Source organism: Cyanistes caeruleus, chromosome 6, assembly GCF_971803275.1.
Source record: "Cyanistes caeruleus chromosome 6, bCyaCae1.hap1.1, whole genome shotgun sequence".
In the NCBI taxonomy this organism is placed as follows: Eukaryota; Metazoa; Chordata; class Aves; order Passeriformes; family Paridae; genus Cyanistes; species Cyanistes caeruleus.
The window spans coordinates 66460835-66477959 of NC_141706.1; the positions used below are offsets into that span (position 1 = coordinate 66460835).

The following is a 17125-nucleotide window of genomic DNA, read 5'->3' on the forward strand; positions in this document are numbered from 1 at the left end:
ACCCATCCCAACACTGACCCCAGGAAATTCTCATTTCCGAGGGTGAAAGTTCCCAGAGCCCTTTTTACCCCGCCATCCACAAGGACACGAATTCCCACGTGACACCAAGAGGATGGACTTCAAACTCTGACCTAGTTCAGCCCTTTCCTACCCCAGATTTACTCTGGCACCCAGAGCGTCTCCCTCGTCACCAAATATTTGCTGTGGTCTAAATGGAAGCGCCTTTGGCTTTGGAAAACCTGGAATTCGCGATATTTGTGCGGCAGCAAGGGGAGAAGTGCCCCGAGGTGACTTTTTGGTGGCGTTTCCTGGGGTTTTGCAGAAGTTGGGGAATCTGGAGGCGATGTTTTCCCATGGCCAGGGCGCTCTGGGGCCGTGCCACGGAGGTTGTGTCCGTGCAGGGCGGATTCCGTGCGCGGCATCCATGGGTTTCAAATACACATTGCGCCCGTGCATTGCATGCACGCCTTGGGATGGTGCATTGCAGCCATGTATTGCATCCATGTGTTGCATCCCTGCATCCTGGCCATGCATCACACCTACGCATTGCACCCATGCATTGTGACAGCTGTGCATTGAGCTGCAACATCACATCATCCATGCATCTGTGCATTGCAGAAATGCATCATGGCATCTGTGCATTGCAGCACTGCATTGTGGTGTTCATAAATTGTGTTGGAACCTCATGGCATCCATGTGTTGCATCCATGCAGCACAGATGTGCACCCTGTCCATGCACCATTGCACCCATGCATTGTGGTATCAGTGCATTGAGCTGCAACATCACGGCATCCGTGCATCTGTGCATTGCAGCAGTGCATTGCGGGATCCATAAATTGGGTTGGAACCTCATCCATGCATTGCACAGATGTGCAGCACAGACTTGCATCCTGGCCATGCATTGAACCTACACATTGCACCCATGCATTGTGGCATTTGTGCATTGAGCTGGAACCTGATGGCATCCATGCAGTGCATCTGTGCATTGCAGAAATGCATCATGGCATCCATGCAGTGCAGCAGTGCATTGTGGTGCCCATAAATTGTTTTGGAACCTCATGGCATTCATGCATGGCATTCGTGCAGCACAGATGTGCATCCTGTCCATGCACCTACACATTGCACCCATGCATTGTGGCACCCGTGCATTGAGTTGGAACCTCATGGCACCCATGCACTGCACAGATGTGCATCCTGGCCCCATGCACAGTATCTACACACTGCACTCATGCATTGCGGTATTTGTGCATTGAGTTGGAACCTGATGGCATCCATGCAGTGCATCTGTGCATTGCAGAAATGCATCGTGGCCTCTGTGCGTTGCAGCACTGCATTGTGGTGCCCACAAATTGTGTTGGAACCTCATGGCATCCATGCATGGCATCTGTGCAGCACAGATGTGCATCCTTGACCCATGCATTGAACCTACACACTGCACCCATGCATTGTGGCATCCTTGCATTGAGCTGGAACCTCAGAGCACCCATGCAGTATATCTCTGCATTGCAGCAATGCATTGTGGTTGGAACCTCATGGCATCCATGTGCTGCATCCGTGCAGCACAGATGTGCATCCTGGCCCCATGCACCTACATGTTGCATTGCGTCATCTGTGCATTGAGCCGCAACATCACGGCACCCATGCAGTGCATCTGTGCATTGCAGCAGTGCATTGTGGCGTCCATAAATTGAGTTGGAACATCACGGCACCCATGCAGTGCCTCCCTGCAGCACGGCTCTGCCCCGTGGCCGTGCCATGGGATCCATGCTCTGAGGCTGTGCCAGCGCTGCGGCCGGGCCCGGACGTGGCCGATGCCGACGGGAGCCAGGTTGGTTTCAGGGCTCATTAGAGATCCCAGCGTGCACAGAACGGGGCTGAAGGAATTTGGCAGGGCCCGGCCGCGCCCGGGCACCAGCGTGATGTGACTTGCTGGGCTGGGGAGCGGCCGCGTGTCCCAGCAAAGCAGCTGTGTCCCGGGGCTCCTCCAGCAGCCTCCGTGCCCTGCTCCCACCCAGAGGGCTCCTCAAGGCCCAGGGGTGCAGCACAGCTTCTTCCCGTGGCAGCTCCCTGGGCTGCAGCTGGCTCAAAATTCCAGCCATGGGCTGAGCTTCTGGAGAATCCATCACCGGGATTCTCTCCCCAGCATGGGCAGGAACGCCTTCCGCTATCCCAGGTTGCTCCAAACCCTGTCCAACATGGAAAACTTCCAAGGATGGGGCAGCCACAGCTACCCTGGGCAGCCTGTGCCAGGGCCTCTCCTCCCTCGTAGCCAGGAATTCTTTCCCAATATCCCATCTAACCTTGGCCTCTGCCAGTTTAAACCCATTCCCTGTGTCCTGTCCCTCTCTGGCGCTCTGGGGCTGCTCATCCCCACACCAGTCACTGCATTTCCTCCTCCTCCTGCAGCCTGGATTGGTCCCAGAGCACCAGGGATTAAACCACACACGAGCTGGCGTCAGCAGAGCATGAACATCAGAGGGGGAAAAAAATCCCAACCCCAAACCGTATATTTTGGTATTTGTACAGAAAACATCCCAGTTCCCGCTGCTGAACAGCAAAATTCCTTCAGCCCACCACACAGGGACGGTCCCTATGGAGATTCCCTCAGTTCCAGGTGCTTTCCAGGGGCTCTTCCAGCCCTGGGAGCCGCAGGGATTCAGCGAGGGGACACACAAAGCCCTTTCCAGGGTGCTGTGCCTGCAGCAGCCCCGGCCAGACGCCGGCAAATTCTTTCCAAGCATCTGCAGCTCGTTCCGACAATGTCGGCTTTGATTCCCTGGGACCCAGCGCCGCTGCCCCCGCCGAGCCACCGCTGCTCCAGAGGGAGTCTGGAGAGGAGGCACAAACATGGAAGCATGGAATGGTTTGGGTTGGAATGATCGAGCCCAACCTTCCCGGCTCCGAGCTGGAAAGATCCTGGATTGGAGGGAGAGCCCCCCCTGGATTGCCCCACAGCAGAGGGGGTGACACAGATCACCCCACACTCCAAGCAGGAACCTCCACTCTGGGCAGTCTTCCAAAGGGTTTTCCATCCCAAGTCAGCTGGATAAAACACTGGGAATGAGGATTTGGGCATGGATCAGCAGGGTGAGGAGATCCAGATCTTCCAGCCACGTTTTCCCTGCTGTGGGGAAACGAGCATTAAAACTCCACAGGAAGGCACTGGAAACTGCTCGTGACTCCAGAGCCGTGCCGAGAAAATTCCTTGATCCGCTGTGTTTTCCAGGCTCAGGCCGCTGGAATATTGTCTCCCTCCCTGGCGCTGATGCCATGGGATAAATCCCATCGCAAAGCTCCGCTGCAATGAAAACATCCTGCAAAAAACCTGGGAAAAGCAGCCGGGGCTGGCGCTGCTGACTCGGCGAGGGATTTGTTCATCCCGGGGTCCTGCAAACACATCCGAGGGCAGGCAGAGCCTGGGATTGGTTCAGATGGAGGTGCTGGAGCAGGCTTTCGTCAGAAATAGAAATTTGGATGTAATTCCAGGGTGAGGAGTGAACATTGCTTGAACTTGCTGGCTGAGGTGGGGTTTTCTTCCAGATTCCGTGCACGTGAAGCGAGGCTGGGTGGATGTGCAGCGTTCGTTGTTCCCTCTCCGTGGATTTCAATGGATTTCAATGGATTTAAGAAGTGGCAGAGTCTCCATCCTGGTGGGTTTGGGTCAGCTTTGTCCTTCTGTGGTACCCATTAGACATGCCAGTGCCCCCCATTCAACCCAGCCATGACCCAGAGCATCCAGGCAGATCCTGCCCATTTCTCCATCAACCAAACCCATCCCTCCTTGCCAAAAAAACCCATCCCTGTCAGACATCTCCATCCCAGCAGGAATTTAACATCCATGTGGCTGTGGCACTCGGGGACACGGGTTAGTGGTGGCCTCGGCAGTGCTGGGGGAACGGTTGATTACAATCCTAGAGTTCTTTTCCAACCTAAATAACTCCAAGATTCCCTGATTCTAACCCACCTCCAGGCTTTTGTTCCAGCCCTCCTGAAGCACCCCGGGGGCGAGGGAAGGGATCCAGCCCAGGACCCACACGTAGGCAGGGGCCATCCCGCAGCCAGAGGCTGCCCAGAGCGCGGGGCGAGACGGGAAGATGAATTCACGGGGCAGGAATTTCTTGTTTTGAAGAGTCTGGAGTGGGTCTCACCCCACATCACAGGCACAGGTATGCACAGAGCTGTTATTACAAGTTTTAGGGCCGTCCCTTAATGCAGCTTCTCCGAACCCAAAAGCCAGATTAATTCCTGCTTGCGGTTGCCCCGTAATTAAAATCGTCTCCAATTCTTCGTGAACTCAACAGTTTCCTCCTAATGAAGAGAGGCAGATGAAAGAGACCTTCACTGGGAAAAAGGACTCGGTTATAAATATTCCATTACTTCATCCGCCACAAAAGCTATTTGGATGCTGGAAACTCAGCCTGGGCAGCCAGGGGCCGGCCCCCACCAGCCCCAGCAGATGCCCCCGAGTGCTGGGGGTATCCAAAAAGCCTCTCCAAGGAAAATTCCTCCAGGAGCTCGCCTGTCTCCACCTCTTCAACGTTCTCCCTCATCCTCCTCTCCCTTGGCTACTGCAGTGGGACAACAGCGATGGGCAGGGATCATCCACGTGGATCATCCTAAAAATGGAATGATGTCCCTCCTGCTAGGGATGAGCCCCATGGGACGTCACATTCCAAGGGGAAACACAGGCAGCTCAGGAAACTGCTCCCCTGCCTGTCTTGTCGTGCACGGAGCAGAATCCAGCCTGGAAGCGCTGATTTTCCGTCCAACCCACAGCAGAGCCACCCCAGGCCTCTTCACTCCCTGACTTCGTAGCACTAAAATATAAATAAAGCGTCCCAGCCTCCGCCAGGGATGGACACAGAGATGGATTTCTCCTGGCAAGGGCTCCAGGGAGGGGAGGGACAACGCCTGCTCTTCCTCTTCCCTGCCCTGCTTCCATCAGATTTCCCTCTGGGAAACTTTGCCCGAGCCTTTGGAATTAGAACAATATCAAGGCTGGCTTGGAGAGGGTTGTGCTCAGGGCAGCCCAGCTCTCCCATCCAGCTCCAGAGCCTGTCCCATGGCGCTCCCAGGCACTTTAGGAACCATCCCCCAGCACCTCCCAGAGCTCTGATCCCACTCCCAGGATGACAGGCATCGCTCCCGAGGCTGCACACGGATGTGGAGCGCTGCCTTCGCTCCCCTCCCCGTGGGCAGGCTGCAGCCCACACCAACAGCAGCTGCCATAAATCCCTTGGGATTTGGCTGCGGGATCCCTGGACCACAAAGCAGCCCCAAGGCCCAGAGTCACCATCCCGAATCCCTGCGCCACAGAAAGCACAGCCCTGAGTCTCCAAACCACGGAGCTCCCTATTTAGAAATTAAAGTCGTATTTTAAACTTAATTAACAATGTAATATTATATAATTAACAATGTCACTTAAATATGAATATTAATAATATGCAAAGATTGATATTTACATTATTTTCTATAATAACACACCCCCAAGATGCTCTGGCCCTAGGCAAACCCTTCCTTCCCAGTAGGAGGCACTTTTGGGGAGCCCCATTCCCAATATCCCGCTCACAGGCACACTCCTCCACATGGGATTGGTGCCCAAACCCATTCCCACTCTGGGAAATGTGCAGAGCCTGCTGCACACAGAGGGGGGAAAAAAAAATAGGATTCAAAGTGCTCTGCAGACACACAAGAACCCAAAAACCAGCTCCATTTTATGCCAAAATATTCAAATCCATGCCTGGACTATCCGGAGCTCCCGCTGCCCTCTGTGGCGTCCTCGCCTCCAGCTCCAAATCCAACAAAACAAAGCCAAACCAAGTTCCTGATTTTTTTAATCCTGGGGCGGGCAGAGGGAGATTTTTCTTCCCTCAGCAGCGCCGCTCTCCAGTTTTCCAGCTGGGAAAGCTCCTCAGCCACGCCACAGCCTCCATCAACTTCCCTGCCCCGGCCACAGTCGGGGAAAGCTTTTTTGGGAAAAATATCCTAAGCCCACTTTTCAGTCAAAGGGGGGGAAAAACAGCAGCATAAAACTCAATTAAGGAGCAGGCAGATATTTTAACCAGCGCCATGGTTTGTATACTCCATCTGGAGTCCAAAGGCTGCCGGGTTTTTTTTTTAGCAGGAGGGAACTGACATCATCTTAATTTCAAATTCCCATTTATTTTTACATCTGGTCTGAATTAATCTTTCTCAGCGTCCTGACTTTCATGTAATGGAATAATTGCTTACAGACTCGGGGTTTAAAGAGCCTGAATAAACCCAGTTTAAAAAAAAAAAAAAAAAGAAACCCTTTAAAAACCGATAGTAAAAATCCAGTACCTAGAACCAAACTCCAATATGCCTTCGGGATTGGGAATTTTAAACGGAACATCTCTTTCAGGCAAGAGAGCTCGAATTAATCCCAGCTCTATCCAAGATTCGGAGAGGGAGAGCGAGCCCTGTGGAAAAACACCAACACAAACCAGCCCAGAATTAGGCAGAGCAGCAAAGCTCCATCAGCGCCACGCGGAAGCATCTCTGGAAAAGCAGAGTTTGGCTTAGAGGGAAAAACATCCTGATGGCCAGAAAGGCGCTGGCCATGAGCAGGAAGAGGATGAAGCGGGAATGGGAGACGGCAGAGAAGGTGGTGGGGGAGGGCAGGGGCATGGCAGGGTCGGGATGTGCCTCACTCCCACGGGCAAGGACGCAGCAACACCAAGGATGGTCCTGGGAAAGCTCAGCCCAAATTTCCCCGCTGCCACGAGGGCGCCGGGGCAGATAAAGCCCGGCTTAGGAGCTGCACGGATTTCTCCTCGGCGCTTCCAGAACGTGGCAGGGATGCGCATTCCCGCTGGGAAAGGCGGAGCACCCCGAGCACCTCCAGGGGTGGGGGGCAGCCGTGGGTGGGGGCAGCCCGGGGGTCCCACAGGTGAGCCAGGAGCAGGAGGATCCAGGGATGAGAGGAGCGCAGGTACGGGAAGCGAGAGATGATGGGAGCCATGGCTGAGGGCACCTGTGGGTCACCAGGACCCACAAAAGAGCTGTCACAGAGGACCCAGGGGTGAGGGGACCCGCTGGGGATGAGGACATTCGGGTGAGCGTGGCCCAGGGACAAGGGGACCCCATGGGGGACAGTAAACCGGCAATGAGGGGACCCACGGATGCTGGCACCTGTGGGTGAGTGTGACCTGACATCAAGGGCTCCCATGGGAGAGGGGACACGGTGGCCCACGGCTGAGCGAGAGCCGTGACCCAGGGGCAGGGAGATCCGCGGGCGAGCGTGCCCCAGGGGCGAGGGGTCCCGGAGATGTGGGGTGCCGTGGGCGAGCTCGCCCCAGGAGCCAGGGGTCCCGGAGATGTGGGGTGCCGTGGGCGAGCTCGCCCCAGGAGCCAGGGGTCCCGGAGATGTGGGGTGCCGTGGGCGAGCGTGCCCCAGGGGCGAGGGGTCCCGGAGATGTGGGGTGCCGTGGGCGAGCGTGCCCCAAGGGCCAGGGGTCCCGGAGATGTGGGGTGCCGTGGGCGAGCGTGCCCCAGGGGCGAGGGGTCCCGGAGATGTGGGGTGCCGTGGGCGAGCGTGCCCCAAGGGCCAGGGGTCCCGGGGGCGAGCGCGCCCCTGGAGCGCGCCCTGCGCCGGAGCGGGTCCGGGGTGGTCGTGGCCGTGTCGCGGCCGTGTCGTGGCCGTGTCGTGGCCGTGTCGTGGCCGTGTCGCGGCCGTGGGGGCCGTGGGGGGGTTCCGGCGGAGCCGCAGCTCCCGCGGGCGGGCGGAGGAAATGACTCGCATTCCTGCAGCCGGGGCCGCTCGCACCGCTCCGGCTCCAACTCGCCCCCGAGCGCAACAAGCGGCCGAGCCGGGCCCACCCGCGGGGGCGAGCCCGGCCGGACCGGGCCGAGCCAAAGCGAAGCGAAAGGAGCCGAAAGGAGCGGAACCGGGCTGAGCCGAGCCGGGCTGAGCCGAGCGGGAGCGCGGTGCGGGGTGCCGGGCACGCACCTACCTGCGGCTGCGGGAGCGCGCTGCCTGCCGGCCGTGCCGAACCCAACCGAACCGAGCCGTGCCCAACCCCGCCGAGCCGAGCCGAGCCGAGCCGTGCCCAACCCAGCCCAGCCCATCCCGCCGCCCCCGCCCCTCCCCGGGCCGCCCCGCACCGCCCCGAGCGGCACCGGCACCGCCTCCCGCCCCGGCGCCCTGCCCGGGACAGCGGGGAAAGGCTCGGGAACGGGGCGGCCCCGGGCAGGAGAGGCGAGTGTTGGCCCCGGAGAAGGCGTGGGGAGCCGGGCAGCCGCCGCCACGGTGCCCACGAAAGGCTCCGGGGAGAGCCGGAGCATCGCATCCCCTGGGAGGGCACACGGGCACCGTCCCCGCCGGGCTGGAGCCACCCGGGAGTGCCCAGGAGCGGGGCTGAGCATCCTCCTGCCTCGGGGACCTCGGGGAGAGGGGCCGGAGGAGGCTGGGGATGCTCCGAGGGCTCTGCTCTGGAGGGGTGGGAGACCTGGTCCAGCTTGGATTGACCTTAGAGCCCCTTCCAGTGGGGCTCCAAGAGAACTGGAGAGGGAGTTTGGACAAGGGGGGACGGCTTCCCACTGCCAGAGGCCAGGGTTAGGTTGGATATGAGGGAGTTCTGCCCTGTGAGGGTGGGCAGGCCCTGGCACAGGGTGCCCAGAGCAGCTGTGGCTGCCCCTGCATCCCTGGAAGTGCCCAAGGCCAGGCTGGACAGGGCTTGGAGCAGCCTGGGATAGTGGAAGGTGTCCCTGCCCATGGCTGGGGTGGAACGAGATGTTTTTTAAGATCTCTTGTAATCCAAACAACCCTGAGATTTTATCATCTCCCAGGGAAGGGACTCACATGTCCTCCGTGGGCGTCCAAACACCCCTGAATAGGGGACCCCCCACATCCATCCCAGTATCCCCAGCCCCAAACCCCAGCCCAAACCATTTCTGAGGACTCAGGCTGAGACAGGAGCAGAATGAAACCCCATAAATCCCAATAAACCTGCCACCCTAGCAGCTGGATGAAGGCGAGTGGGGCTCGCTCGTGCGAGGCCCGGCCACCCTTTGGAGCTGATGCACACACGGATCCCTCTCCATAGGTGACCCAGGCCCGGAATAGCAGCAGCAGCAGCACCATAAATTAGCAGCAAAGCATCTCCGAGGCGCTCCTCCTTCAGAAGTGCCATCTGGCGAGATTGTTTTTGGAGTAGTTATTTATTCCTCACTTTTCACCGTCTCAAGGCGTTTCTCGGGCTGACCTGCGAGGCCGCCTCGGCCCCCGCAGTCTCTACGAGGCTCCGGGAGAGAGGAGCCGCTTGTTCCCAGCCCTAAATAAAGAGCAGCTCTGCTGTGAACACCCTGACACTCCTTGCTGAAATCTGTTTGCAGCTCAACAGATCGTGCTGGGTAATTCCATTATGGGAGTTGTGCACGGTACCGGCGCTGGGAATCCATGGAAAAAAACAACCTGGCTTTCTGCAGAGCTGGGGATGGAAATCCCTGGGTTTTGGGCTCGTCCTCATGCTCCTGCCCGTGCCAGGTGGAACTGGGAGAGGGTTTCTACACCTCCATCCGCACCTCCTGCTCGAGTCCTTACAAAGCCGAGGGCACGGGGAGCATCCTGCCGAAGCAGGGCCTGCCATTCCAGCCAGAAATGTCCTTTTCCCCCAAAAATCCCCTCTGGAAACACCAATCCTGCATTTAACACCAGGGGATCACCAAGCAAAGCCCCCCTTTGGCTCATTCATCCCAACCCACAAACCGTTCTGGGGCTGTGGGGAGGCACAAGCGGGACTCGGCCCCGTTGCTGCGGTGCCGAGGAGGACGAGTGGGTCCTGCTGAGCACATCCCAGCGCCATTCCAAACCCTGTGGAACACAGGGATACAGGAACCCAGCGCCTGCCTTGCAGCAGAGGCTAAATAAAGCAGCAGGAAGAGCTCTGGGATGCCAGCGAGGCGATGGATAAACACCGACGTGGATGGCGCGGGCGCGACGCTGTTCCGGAGCCGGGAGAAATCTCTCGGCTCATTCCAACGGGAGATGCTCCCAAGGCCGGAGGAGAAGCTCTGGGAAAAGCCATCCCAGGCTGTAACGTTGGGAGAGCTCGGAAAAATGGAGCTCAGCCAGTGTCCAGTCTGCTTTTCCTCTCTGGGAGAGGAAAATCCCAAAGACTCCGGTGATATTTCTCTCACAATTCTGGAATTCATCTCCCTCCAAGTCCCGAGGAGCGGAAACACAGATGGCAAATGGAAAAGAAAATGGAATTCTTTGGGGGTTGGTGGGGTTGTTTTTTTTTTTCCTTTTTGCTTAGCAATGGCATCGCTAGGCCTATCTCAAACTAATAATAATAATTTTTTAAAATAAAGGTGGCGTGGTTATGACTGAAAAAAATCCAATTCCCAAAAAAACACACGGATTTTTCTGGCACTGGATGTATTTCTATGGAAAGGACAGGAAATAGCAATGGCTCACTGTGATCCTGCGTTATCACCAGCCGAGTGTCTCCCATCCCAGAATTTCAATGCTGGCATTGTCCCTGGCAGGGATGGACAGGGAGACGTGGGAGCTCTCTTATCTCACAGTTTCCCTCGGATTTTGTTCAAAATTATTCAAAAAGCAACAAAATAACAATGATTTTGTCGTTATTCACGTTGCTAACACATCCCTCTGTGCATCCCATTCCCTTCCCAAAGGCTGATGGATCAGTTGTGCCAACCCAGGCTTGCTGCTGTCTGTGCCCAGCATCCATTTCTAGGGATTTTTGGGGAAAATTCACCCTGGAGCAGCAGCTCAGGGGGCTCAGCAGCGAGCACAAACCTTGTGGGGTGCATTTGGGGACAGGGGTGTCACCACTGCTCAATGACACCTGGCACAGCACCAGACTCCACGATCCTGACAGGCCCCTTCCAACTCAGCATATTCCAGAGCTCCAGCTCCAGCTGGGATTCAGAAATTCCTCCCTGGACAAGAGAGGAAAACAAATCCCAGCTACTGTGAGCGGGCCGTGCTGGGGCTGGGAAGGTTTCTCAGCCCATAAGGGGAAGAAATTAAATAAAGAAACCCCGGCACGGAGCCACAACAGCCGGAGCGTTGCTATAAACTCCGGAGAGGAGCTGGACCTCGCTCCCATTCCTGCATTTCACGGGGATTTCCAAGGAAGCTCTCGCTCCCTCCCTCCCTCTCCAGGCTGGGGTCCTAACCCTGTCCCCCCAGCACAGAAGCAGCCAGGGTGGAGGGATCCTCTCCATCCCTTCCTGGGCTGTTTGGGAGAATTCCATCTGATTTTTGGCCATGAATACCCAATTCACAGAGTTCTAATCAAGCCTCTGCTTCAATTGGGTTTATAATTAAAAGCCTGAGCACACATTGAGACCCTTCCTCAGGGTGTACAGCCCCAACTCCATCCAGCCCAGCTAAATTTTGGGAAAACCACCAGGAGCCAGCCCTGGATGATGCTGGGAAAGGGGAAGCATCCCTGGGAATGGTCTGGAGACAGGAGCTGGATGGAGAGCGGGGGCATTCTCAAGCATTCTGGAATTTTGGCCACTCCAAAGCACCCCTGTCTCCCTGGGAATTCAGGGGATGCTCCCAGAGGGGCTGTTCCCATCAGATTTTAGCTGGGGGAGGATTCCACTACATTTAACTGGCCCCCCCAAAAAATCTCCCTCTGTATTTACTGTGCCCAGCCTTTGCTTGGCAAGTCAGCAAATATAAAAAAAAAAAAAGAAGCCTAAAAAATTTAAAGAGATTTAAACCCAACGAGGCTGGGAAGCGAGAAAATCCAAGCTGAATCCCCAAGTGTTGGAACCATCAAGAAAATCCAAGCGTGCATCATCCCCCCGGCTCGGCGGTGCCGACACGGCGCGTTCTGCTCATCTACCCCGCGGTTTTTGCAGCTCCTCCAGCCCTGCATCCTCCTGAGCAGCAGCTGGGATGAGATGGGAACGCGGGAGATTCCTTGGGATGGCTGGAGGGAAAGGCAGGATGTCCTCACCCTGGGGTTTGTCACCAAATTATTGATAAATTCGGGGTTTTCTAAGGAGTAAATCTGGTTTACTCCCAGTGCAGCTCCCCCATCCTTTCTGGTTTCTGGGGTCCCAAAGTGCTTTTTTCGTGGCTCTGTTCCTAGAGTTTGCTCTCAGCCTGCCAGGGCTGCTGAAATCCATGGAATTGTAAGCAGGAAAGGGTGGAGGGAAGGAAAGATCACAGGAGCGAGCGGGGGAATATTTTTAGCCCGTCTGTTCTCCGGATTCAGCAGCACTCGGTGGTTCCAATCCCATCTGACAGAGGGGCAGATGCCTCAGGGCTGAAGAAACGGGAGGGGAACCCCAGCAAGGGCCCCCTCAGGGCTCTGACACTACAAAATATCAGAGAATTCCCTGCTCAGTGTGGTGGGATGGGAGGGAAACCGGGAATTTCTCTGCTGGGGGGGAAAAAAATAGTAAAATTAAAATAAAAATAAATTAAATTTAAAAAAATAAATAAGATAAATAAAATAAAGAAAAATAAAATAAATAAAATAAAATTAAAAAATAAATAAAGCAAAATAAAGCAAAATAAAGTAAAGTGAAATAAAGCAAATAAAATAAAGTCAATTAAATAAATAAAATAAATAAATAAAATAAATAAATAAAATTAAATAAATAAAGTAAAATAAAGTAAAATAAAGTAAAATAAAGTAAAATAAATAAAATAAATAAAATAAAGTAAAATAAAATTAAATAAATAAAATAAAGTTAAATAAATAAAATTAAAAAGTAAAAAATTAAAATAAAATAAAATAAAATAAAATAAAATAAAATAAAATAAAATAAAATAAAATAAAATAAAATAAAATAAAATAAAATAAAATAAAATAAAATAAAATAAAATAAAATAAAATAAAATAAAATAAAAATAATTTGGGTAGACTGCAAAGAGCCAGGGCATCCATCAGGGATGCTCCAAAGGAGGAGATGTGGGGGGCACAGTGCTCCCCTGGCATCCTGGTGATCCAGCTCCATGCTCACCCCTGTCCATGTATTTCCCATGGCAGCAGTGTTTGGGCACAGGTTTGCAGGAGCTGTGGTGAAATCTGGGAATGGGGTCACGAAGGTGAAGGTTTTGCTCCAAACCTGATCCAGGGCAGCGTGGATCAGGTGGGATAAGGCTGCAGGTCAGGGGAGCAGGGCTGGGTTTGCTCTGTGCCCGTGCAAAGTGCAGCAACATCAGGAATGAATGAGAGAATGGGAGAACTGGAGATCCTCCAACGCACTTCCTGAAGCAAACCTAGTCCAACCCTCACACCCTGAGCCAGGGAAATTAGGATTTTCCCATAATTTAAACCCCAGCTCCATCACAGGACACAAAGGCTCCCATCCCATCCCATCCCATCCCATCCCATCCCATCCCATCCCATCCCATCCCATCCCATCCCATCCCATCCCACCCTGGGGTGTCACTGGCCGGCCGGGATGTGCTTTCCTTGGCATGGTTTACAACACCCCTGGTGCTTGCACGACTCTCTGGAGTGCTTTGGAAGGTGGCTGGTGCCGTTTCCATCCCCAGGGAAAACAGGCAGGCCCCTCTTTGCCCAGGGAAACTGGACACCGGCCTCGTGCTTTGTCAACAGGATTGCAGCAGGGAAAAGCCAGCCCAGGCCAGCCATGCCCGGGGACAGAGCAGCCCAGGGAGCCCACGGAGCTTGGCCGTGGCCCCATGTGTCCATCAGCCGCCCATCAATGATTTACAGCTGCTCTGAAGAGCTGTTTGTGCTCCGGGGCTTCCCGGTGGCCCCGGCCAAGGTCAGCGCTCCATTTGGCAGCGGAACGGACGGATCCAAAGGGGAGAGGGGATGGGAGCCCAAGGCAGGGAAAAGCGGAGCCCCCTTGGACCCCAGGAGTGCCATGGGCTCGTCCTAAGCGTCCCTGCTCCCACCAGGCTCCCGGAGCAGCTGGGGACAAAGTGGGGACATGGAACGATTTGGGTTGGACTTTAAAGCCCATCCACCATCCCCACATCCAGCTAACCCCGCTCGGGCACCCCTGGGGTTGGTGCCAACAGCCCCTGCCTGGGGTTTGAGCCCCAGCAGGGCTGAAAATCCCCTTTGGAGACAGCAGGAATGTCCTGGGGTGACTGCCCTAAACCAGGACAAGGAATCACTTCCCACCGGGGTCACCGACACCGCGGCCAGCACAGCCTAAAACCAGTCCTGGGAGCACCAGCACTGTGATGTTGGGGTTGGATCAAAACAGGCCCCTCACACGAGGGGTTCCAAAGGTGCTGCCAGGCAGGATTTGTGCAATTCCTCTGCTTTTTGAAGCCACCGCGGTGTTTCCTGATGCCCGCCCAAAAGCGAATTGATTTTTATGAAATGGACAGAGACGGCCTCCAGGAGGATCCATAGCTGGGCTAATATTTGTCTAATGGGCTCCCACAAATAGCTTGTTAATCCCTTTGTGTTTATTAATGGCACACAGGAGCCAGACAGCTGCAGCCAAGCTCTCTGTGTCCCTGAGCTCCCCGGATCCCCAAGTTCTCGGGGTCTCCAAGCTCCCCAACTCCTGAACTCCCTGGATCCCTGAGCTTCCAGGATCCCCAAGTTCTCGGGGTCTCCAAGCTCCCCAACTCCTGAGCTCCCTGGATCCCTGACCTCCCTGGATCCCTGAGCTTCCAGGATCCCCAAGTTCTTGGGGTCTCCAAGCTCCCCAGCTCCTGAGCTCCCTGGATCCCTGAGCTCCCCAGGCACATTGCTGTGTTCCCATATCCCTGCATCCCTCCACTGTGGTCACCCCCTTTTTTCTCCCCACTTCTCCTAGAGCCTCTCCTTCCCTTTCCCTCTGCTCCATCACCCCTAAATGGGGCTATAAACCCCATTTTTGGGGCTGCACAGTGAATCAGCACGGGACACCAGCTCTGAAACAACCACAGGCTTTGGCTGGGCTTCATCCCAGTCCAGTTCCCTGGGGAATCTCACTGGAGAGATGTCACCACTGAGTGCTCTGGCACCCCTGGGACAATCTGGAGATGGCACCATGTCCCAAAAGCCTTGAAACCCCCCAGCTTTAGTCGTGGATTGGGAATATCTCCCTGCTGTTGCAGGAAACACGTTATTTATGTGTTTGTTTGCTTATTTAGCTGTGATAGTATCAGGATATTAATTTAATATTTAATATTTTGTATCAGGAATGTCCTCACAAACCTGTAAGTGAGCAAGTGCATTTGAGGGCTTGCAAAACCACGGTGCATTGTTGTAGTGTGTTTTTCCAGGCAGGATTTTGGGGTGCTCCTTTGGCAGGGAAAGCCTGTGGATACACATTTCTATATATGTATATATGGAATTTGGTCATTTATATGTAAAACCTGAGCAATCTGGGCTAGTGGAAAGGGGTTTGGAATGAGATGGCCTTTAAGGTCCCTTCCAATCCAAAGCATTCTGGAATTCCACGGTTCCTGCTGCCCTCCCTCCCTTCTCTGCAGCAGGAAAAGGCATCACTTTGTTGTGGTTTGAAGGGCAGCTTTCAGTGGAGACCATTCCCAGACGCGCCACTTTCCCGGGAAGCAGCGGCTGTGGCGTCTCCAGCCGCTCCCTGCTGGAGCTCCACGTGCTCCCAGTCCATGGCACAGGGAAAAGGAGATGTTTGAAGGGTGAAAATGCCACCCCCACCCAGCAGGGTTATCCTGCTCCCAAAGGATTTATCCCTCGGGAAGCCGCTCCTGGAAGAATGTTGTCTCCCAAACCATCACCAAATGGAATTTCAGGAAAACGTGGCACTGAAATGACATCATTCCCTCGTGTCTGGGGTGTGCAGGATGGGCTGAGGGGACACCAAGGCCAGGTCAGGCTCGGGGATGTACCCCAGACCAGCCTGGCCAGGGATGATTTCCATCCCGGGGTGAACATGGTGCCCCAAGCCACACTGGCACCCTGTGGATGGGGGAATTGCTGACCCCAGACTGGCGTCCTGCACTTCCAGCAGGGAATTTTCTCCATGTTTAGACCCCTCTCTCCATTCCCAGGGTGTGGGGAAGCCGGGATTCTCAGCAGGAGCCCAGGCACTGGTTTCATTCAAACAAACTGGGAGGGAAAGAGGTGGCTCACCCTTCCCCAGGGCCGCGTCTGGGAACTGGTGCAAAGCAGGAGGGAGGAACTGCAGCTTTGGGGACGGATCTGGGACACCCCAAAAATGTCCCTTGCTGCCCTGGAATCTCCCAAATGTCTGCCCCATCCCTGGAAGTATCCAAGGCCAGCTTGGATGGGGATTGGAGCAACCTGGGACAATGAAACAAGTCCCTGCCCATGGCAGGGGGTTGGAGCTGGATGGTCTTGAAGGTCCCTTCAAACCCAAATAATTCTGGGATTTTAGGATTCTAGCTCATTTTGGGGGTCCAGCAGCTTTCCCCTCCATCCCTGCTGGGACCTGTGTCTGTGGGATTTTCAGGGCAAGCCCCAATCACCAAAATCTCAATCCACTCTCCCTCATTTTCATGGCACCCTCAAACTCCCCAGGTTCCCTCCCCAAACATCCCACAGCAGCTGGACCTGGCCCTCTCCACTCCCAAACCCGAGCTGTTTATGAGCTCTATGAGCACAATAAACCAAAAGCAGCTGTGGCTACAACCTCCTTTTATTCAATTCTTCTTTTTTTTCTTTCCTCCCTCCTGTGAATTTTTATAATCCTGACATAAAGCCCTGGGAAATAGAGTTTTAAAGGAGAACCCTGACACCCATTAGAGCAGGGGCATGAAATGCAGAGCCCTGACTCTCATCCATCCCAGGAGATTATTTCCAATGATAAATATATTTTTTAAAATTATTATTATTATTTTTAATTTTATTTTAAAAAGAAAAAACTACAAATAAAGCACCTGGGGCAGCAAGGGAGAAATCCCAGGTGTTCCTGGTTCAGCCTTGCCCACCTCATGTTTGCACAACTGCCAACATTTCTTTGTCCAAGGCTTTTCCTCAGTGAAGGAAAGGGGTGAAGGATGTTGTGGCCATCCCAGGAAAACACTGGGAAGCTCTCACCCCACTGACACATCTCCCTGCATTTAGAATCAGTATTTGCTGTATTTAAAATTAATGTTGTTTTTTGCAGAGGGATCAGGGTCCTGCCGCGTTATCCCATCCAATAAACCCAATCCTGGCTCGCCCCATATCCCATCCTGCTCCAAAGCCCA

At 54.6% G+C, this 17125-nt stretch overlaps 1 protein-coding gene across 9 annotated transcripts in view; it reads right to left on the reverse strand.

The window, feature by feature from the left end:
* FRMD6 (FERM domain containing 6) overlaps positions 1–17125 on the reverse strand; it is a 38445-nt gene that overhangs the window by 11430 nt on the left and 9890 nt on the right. The window contains exons 1-2 of one of the 9 annotated variants that reach the window (XM_086892308.1): positions 7974–8120; positions 6322–6440 (exon numbers count right to left, since the gene is read on the reverse strand). The exons of 3 other annotated variants lie outside the window; for them this stretch is intronic. The gene's annotated coding sequence lies outside the window, so the exon portion shown is untranslated. Of the gene's footprint in view, positions 1–6321; positions 6441–7969; positions 8121–17125 lie in introns of those variants that run through there. 5 more of the 9 variants (XM_086892313.1, XM_086892309.1, XM_086892314.1 and 2 more) reach the window with 5 other exon arrangements.